Raw genomic sequence first — 7935 nt, 5'->3', positions numbered from 1 at the left:
AGTTCTGATTCTGTTCATCTGTAAGCAGACTTGCTTTATTTGCCAGAACCAAAGAACTCTTAATTGTGCTACACAATAAAAAAAAAAAAAAAAAGTACAAATTGTATAGTTGTAGCCTTTCTTTATGAAATGTCTCTAAATGTTTCACCACTTTTTTTAAGCAAAGGAGCATAATTTAAATTATACAGTATTGTTCAAAATAATAGCAGTACAATGTGACTAACCAGAATAATCAAGGTTTTTAGTATATTTTTTATTGCTACGTGGCAAACAAGTTACCAGTAGGTGCAGTAGATTCTCAGAAAACAAACAAGACCCAGCATTCATGATATGGACCCTCTTAAGGCTGTGCAATTGGGCAATTAGTTGAATTAGTTGAAAGGGGTGTGTTCAAAAAAATAGCAGTGTGGCATTCAATCACTGAGGTCATCAATTTTGTGAAGAAACAGGTGTGAATCAGGTGGCCCCTATTTAAGGATGAAGCCAGCACTTGCTAAACATGCATTTGAAAGCCTGAGGAAAATGGGTCGTCCAAGACATTGTTCAGAAGAACAGCGTACTTTGATTAAAAAGTTGATTGGAGAGGGGAAACCCTATAAAGAGGTGCAAAAACGTATCGACTGTTCAGCTAAAATGATCTCCAATGCCTTAAAATGGAGAGCAAAACCAGAGAAACGTGGAAGAAAACGGAAGACAACCATCAAAATGGATCGACGAATAACCAGAATGGCAAAGGCGCAGCCAATGATCACCTCCAGGATGATCAAAGACAGTCTGGAGTTACCTGTAAGTACTGTGACAGTTAGAAGACGTCTGTGTGAAGCTAATCTATTTTCAAGAATCCCCCGCAAAGTCCCTCTGTTAAAAAAGGCATGTGCAGAAGAGGTTACAATTTGCCAAAGAACACATCAACTGGCCTAAAGAGAAATGGAGGAACATTTTGTGGACTGATGAGAGTAAAATTGTTCTTTTTGGGTCCAAGGGCCACAGGCAGTTTGTGAGACGACCCCCAAACTCTGAATTCAAGCCACAGTACACAGTGAAGACAGTGAAGCATGGTGGTGCAAGCATCATGATATGGGCATGTTTCTCCTACTATGGTGTTGGGCCTATTTATCGCATACCAGGGATCATGGATCAGTTTGCATATGTTAAAATACTTGAAGAGGTCATGTTGCCCTATGCTGAAGAGGACATGCCCTTGAAATGGTTGTTTCAACAAGACAATGACCCCAAACACACTAGTAAACGAGCAAAGTCTTGGTTCCAAACCAACAAAATTAATGTTATGGAGTGGCCAGCCCAATCTCCGGACCTTAATCCAATCGAGAACTTGTGGGGTGATATCAAAATGCTGTTTCTGAAGCAAAACCAAGAAATGTGAATGAATTGTGGAATGTTGTTAAAGAATCATGGAGTGGAATAACAGCTGAGAGGTGCCACAAGTTGGTTGACTCCATGCCACACAGATGTGAAGCAGTTTTAAAAACTGTGGTCATACAACTAAATATTAGTTTAGTGATTCACAGGATTGCTAAATCCTAGAAACAAAAACGTTTGTACAAAATAGTTTTGAGTTTGTACAGTCAAAGGCAGACACTGCTATTTTTTGAACACACCCTTTCAACTAATTGCCCAATTGCACAGCCTTAAGAGCGTGCATATCATGAATGCTGGGTCTTGTTTGTTTTCTGAGAATCTACTGCACCTACTGGTAACTTGTTTGCCACGTAGCAATAAAAATATACTAAAAACCTTGATTATTCTGGTTAGTCACATTTTCCCTTTTTTGTAAAGGGCATCCGTATTTAGGGACCAGTCCAATTTATAATCCAGGTACACACCCAGATACTTGTAGGACTGCACCACCTCAATGACCTCCCCCCCGTATACAAACAGGCTGTAGATGTATTTTAGATCTGCAAAAATCCAAGATCAACTCTTTAGTCCTTGTGGTATTCAAGACTGTTCTTATTACTCCAGTCACTGAAGGCCTTTACAAGATCCCTTATACATGCCACAATTGCTGTATCATCAGAATATTTCTGTATAAGGCAGGAACCCGAGTTGTATTTAAAATCCGATGTGAATAGAGTGAACAAGAATGGGGCTAAAACAGTTCCCTGTGGTGCCCCAATACTGCTCAGCACTTTATCAGAAACACAGTTCCTCAATCTGACAAATTGTGGCCGTCCCGTCAGATAGTCAGATATCCAGTTGATAAACAAAGGATTCACCTCCATGCACTCAAGTTTATCTCTCAGGATGGATGGCCTGATAGTATTAAATGCACTTGAAGTCAAAAAACATCATCCTCACATAACTCCAAGTAGGAATAGGCCCGGTGCAGCATGTACAAGACAGCATCTTCCACTCCAATACGTTCCTGATAAGCAAACTGAAGGGAATCCTGTGCAAATACAGTCACTGATCTTAAGGAGCATAGAAATAGACGCTCCATGGTTTTCATAATATGCGAGGTGAGTGCAACCGGTCTAAAATCCTTAATTTCCTTCGGGCGTGCTGATTTAGGTACAGGCACCAGACATGTTGTTTTCCACAAAAGTGGCACCTTGCTTGTCCGTATGGTTAGATTTAAAATCCTCTGCAGAGGATAAGCCAGTTGTGCTGCACATACCTTCAGTACTCTCACACACACGCAATCTGGGCCCTACGCGCATCCTTCCATGCTCCGACCTCACCTCTTCTACTGTAAAAGTCAGGGAAGAATAAGAGGAGGGGGAGCTAGGCTCGTAGACAGTTGTTGGAGAATGGCAGGAGGAGGGGGAGGCCCGGGTTGTAGAAATATGCTGGAGGAGGGAGATGATGAACCGCAGTGCAAGTATGCCATAGATGATTGAACAACAGGGAGGTGTTACATCCCTAGGATGTATGTGTTGTAGGGATGTGCATCTCCATAACTGAGGCCGATGCGATACGCATCTTGATGCATAGCCAATGATACGATACATTGACAATACATATGAAGCAGCTAGCGATGCAATACGATTCACCCCTATTATGACGCAGTGCGATTCAACACAATGCGATTCGATGCAATTGAAAAAATGACTGCTTTTATTTCTTTGGTTCAGACAGACAGCAAATCATAAATAAACTTATGTGTCTTCTGACTTCTAACACCTTGAGTCCTGTTTCATAAAACAAGTTTATCAAATAGGCCAGGCTTATTTCAGTTAGTCTGACTCACTGTCAAATTATTTGGTTTCATAAAGCAAATTTAACAGAGATCAACCTCAGTCACTGTGGCTACTTATGCTGGAAAGCTAACCTGGTCCAGGGCAGGCAAACTGTCAGGCTAAGCTGAGCCCACTAAAAGTTTAAATCACTAAATTAAAACTGTTTTAATTGCTATAAAAAACACACATTAACTCATCTGTGCTTAGTAATTAGGACTGTATTAGCTTACATTTTATTTACCCATTACAATAGTCCCTTTACAGTTACTGCTATCACAAAATGCATATTTAACTCAGAATTATTGCACTCGTCCACTTGCGTAAGCCCACTCCTGACAGCAAAATGGATATATTTGCATGACTTTCTAACATTTACAGATTAAAAATATACTCGTGACATGTCAGTTATGCACTGAGTAAAACATGGTGGATTGGGAGTGGTGGATCGATTTGATCCGTGCTCTCTCTCTCCCTCTATCTCTCTCACTCTCTGCTTGCTTGGCAGTTACAAATTGCCCACAAGTTCAATTTAAGACTTTTTAAGACCTTTTTAATACCACCTTAAATGAAATGTAAACAATTTATTCTGAAGCATTATTTTCATCAGTGTTCTATCAACTTTTACATAGCATCACTTACTTAAATCTGCATATTTTATTTTACCTTTACAAAGGCCTTTTTCGACCTTTTTAAATGTATGCATCTTTCATGTCAAATTATTACAATTAATCAATAAATTCAATATACGCTATAGGGCTGTTGCCAGTCAGATTAAATAATTTACCCTGAAAAATTACAACTGCAATAAATTATGTTATGAGATTAATATTTTAAATACATTTTTGGATATACAAATAATAAATGTTGGTGGGGAAAATGCATATTTTTAAATGTACTGAACCACCAGTAGGTGGTGGTAAATCATTTAATGAGTGAGTCAACCGATTCGTTCAAAATACTGAATCATTCAGTAACAAAACACCGCCGAGTGTTGCTTGGAGAATGTGCTGGGGTCTCATTTATACTGCATATGCACAAAAATGGGCGTATAATATGCGTAAGCAATTTTCCATGCACATATCCGGATTTATAAAAAATAAAGTTGCCGTAAAAAAATAAATATAGACCATGCGTACAAACTCTTTTGGAGTGAGAAGTAATGAAGTAAACGATTTTAAACACGGAAATTACAAAAAGTCATTACACAGAAGTTAAACAATAAAATTTAGACATATAGGCTAGTGGATGCATTTGATCACTTTTCATGTGGCATCCTATGTTTTAATGACAGCGAGGAGTGCTATAAGCGCACTAATTCATTTTTAAACTAAACTGCAGATCTCATGTTACAAGGATTTTTTTTTTTTTTTGTGAGAACAATGATCATGATGTGCACTTACTTCGATATTATGGTGGACACAGCTGGATACGGTGGTCAAATGGTCAGTCCATTGTCCGGTTTGAATAGGACCAATGATAATATCTTACGTGTACAACCACAGCTGCACGTGGATGTCGTGTAAAGGCATCTCCAAAACATTATTAAAAAAATACCACTGTATTTGAAGGATACCATTTTCCTTTTTTAAAATACTTTTCAGTAATTCGCAGAGTCAAACAATTGTATTTACACTGCAAAAAATATAGGCCTATTATATCAGCTGTTTCCACTAAAAATAGATGTTCAGCTTATGTTCACCTGCATCAATTTAATTTGATTTGAATTGTTTAAAACAATTGAAATATTATATAACCAGTGTAAACGATGAGATCAACTATTTTAAACCGTTTTGTTTTTATGGATATTTTCATATTTATTATAAAACGTGACAAGTATACTGGATAATTTTTTGCAATAAAAATTAATGTGTAGGCTATGAAATTACAGTCCATATCTCATATTTCCTTAATGTCTTGTACCTTTGTCGGTGTTAAACACGGTGTCACGTGGATGGGAATATGCATGGAAATTATATGCAGATGAGGTTATGCATAGTAAAACTAGGCGGTGTAAGCTACATATATGGTGATTTCTGGGAGGAGTCGGGGTGGAGACGCACGTACGCACAATCTTCCCCTGACTGGGATTTATAAATCTGAAAAAATTCACGTGTACACAAAATATACCTTTTGTGCGTACGTACACTTTTAGGATGAAATCTATGGAGAATTTTATAAATGAGACCCCTGATTTTTGTTTGAAACTACTTTCGTTGGCGAAATGGAACAAAACGGTAAATATTGTGTCTAAAATGTAAGTAACGTAATAAATACTTGACTACTTAACTAGTTGTTTATTGAACTAAAATCAATGTGACATTTGCAATCATGAAATATTCAGCAAAATAGCCCCCTTGTCATGGTATGTCATTTAACTACATCAATTTATTAATAAACTAAGCATTTTGAATTTATACCAGTTATATTATGTTTGTTCTTGCTCATTTGTGTAGACGTCTCTCACAAAGAGACAAGCAGCGTGAGCCTTGACAGCGCGACCTTGATACCAGAAATGGTTTACGCTGAATGTAATCATGAATCATTCTCGCGTTTCAATGCTTTGCTGGTTATTCTTTTGTCTCTTAAATTTTAATCAGGCTATTTGTCTGGTCAGGCAAGTAAAAAAAAATAAAAATTTTAAACTAGCTAAAAGGCTGGTCAGCTAGCTGTAGCTCAACCTAAATTATTACTGAGAACATTATATAAACAAAAAAGGTAGTTCGACGATGATGCTCTGATGATGCAGTAACTATGCACGGAGGAAGAAAAAAGAATCTTCGGTCTGTTCAATGATTGTAAACAGTCACTGGGTCCGTCAGACTGAAAAAGATATTTTAGCGGTAATCTGGCCAAAAATATTTAAGACCCATTGAATCTAAGACATTTGAAGACTTTTTAAGGCCTTTTATTAGGAAAACGCTATTTAAGGCATTTTAAGACATTTTAAGGACCCGCGGACACCCTGCTTTAGTACTCCTTCTGTTAGTTAGCTGTTGTTTTGTTTGTTGTTTTGGCCAGGCCATCTCCTGAAGACATTTATTGCTCCATGATTCTTGCTTTTCTATATCAATTGGTTAAGTTTGCCAAACTAAGTGGTTGTTGCATTTCTGGGGCAGAGGACTAGAGAGATTCCTCCACGTTTTATTGATTTCTTCCTTATAAGTTCAATTAACCTGTTACTCCCACTCCCAACCCTAGACTGGGGGAATGGGAACGTAACAGAGGCTTATAGCTGCTGTAGAAAGAGAGTAATAATAGATCCATTCGAGGCTGGACAGCCACCGGCAGCTCCATCAAACCTGCTGTAAAACAGGTTAAACTCATTGGCCCTGTCCACATCACACTCTATTGTCTGGCTGTTCTTCTTATAGCCAGTGATATTTCTCATGCCTCTCCACACTTCTTTGGTGTTATCTTGCTGCAACTTCCTCTTGACTTTCTTTTTATAGTTTAGTTTGGCCTGCTTTAAACTCCTCTTCAGTTCATGTTGAACACACTTGATCTTCTCCCTGTCACCTTCTCTGAATGCCTGCTTTTTCTGATTAAGCAGTGTCTTAATGTTGCTAGTAATCCAAGGTTCGTTATTAGGAAAACAGCGTGCCGTCCTTACTGGCATGACAGTGTCCCAACAAAAAATAATATAATCTGTAACACTGCCAACCATCCGATCAATATCTATGTCCTCACTGTTTTCCTGTGGCTCCAACAGTACTTTCCACTCAGTGCTTTCAAAACAGTCCTTGAGTGACTCACTGGCCTCCCATGTCCACTTTCTCAAAGTGCGGGTTGTAGAATCAGAAAAAGAAAAACCCACAACCACAAACAAAAACGCTCATGACAGAAACAGCTATTCGGACATGCTGCTGCTCATTACGGCACAAGCGCATTTTGCATGCAATGAGCAAGCATCTGATCCAATTTGCTGATTTAGTACTTGTGTTCAGTATTTTAAATGGTTTTGGTTCACCAGTTTTTAGGCTTGTATACATCAAATAACAGTCCGGTATACAAGAGCTGGATAACAGGTATTTGTAATTTACCACTGAGAAGTACCTTTGCCAGATATTATTTTCTTGAGGAACACATGACTGGAATAGGCTTCCATCAGAGTTAAATGAATTAAAATTAAATTCTAATGTTAATTAAAATATATATATTACATGTACTTGTGGATTCTCTAGAAAGCTGACAATGTGGTTACTGAAGAATCAAAATTGTGACCATTTGTGGTGTTTATAGAGTTTCTTAATTCTCTATGTATTAAGAGAATACTTTGTCTGCTGTTTTTATTGTTTTTAACATCAAATTGCCAAGGGACTAAGGATGAAAATTAGCCAATTTGGCTAAATCTGACATATTTTACATGCATGTATTATTAATGTGTATTGCCCCTCATTGAATAAATAAAGAGAAATAGTAGAATTAGAGTTAAATATCTGGGTATTTATTTGCAGCCTTAAAAGGGGTCATTTGGTTTTTCATGTCATGACCCCTTTAAATATGCACTATCCATATTCAGTCACACTTTATTTTAAGGTCCAATTATCGCTATTAACAAACAATTACCTACAACTTTCGCCTCAATCTCTTAATTAGCTGCTTGTGAATAGTAAGGTAGTTGATAAGTTTTAAGTTGTTAAGCAGAATTGCATTGCTGTATCAATACAACTAGATATCAATCCATATCTGTATCCAGTCATGGCCGGATTATCCAATGGGCATTATCGGCACGGGC

The sequence above is a fragment of the Onychostoma macrolepis genome, chromosome 04 (genome assembly GCF_012432095.1).
Source record: "Onychostoma macrolepis isolate SWU-2019 chromosome 04, ASM1243209v1, whole genome shotgun sequence".
Classification (NCBI taxonomy): Eukaryota; Metazoa; Chordata; class Actinopteri; order Cypriniformes; family Cyprinidae; genus Onychostoma; species Onychostoma macrolepis.
This window is presented reverse-complemented; position numbering follows the sequence as displayed.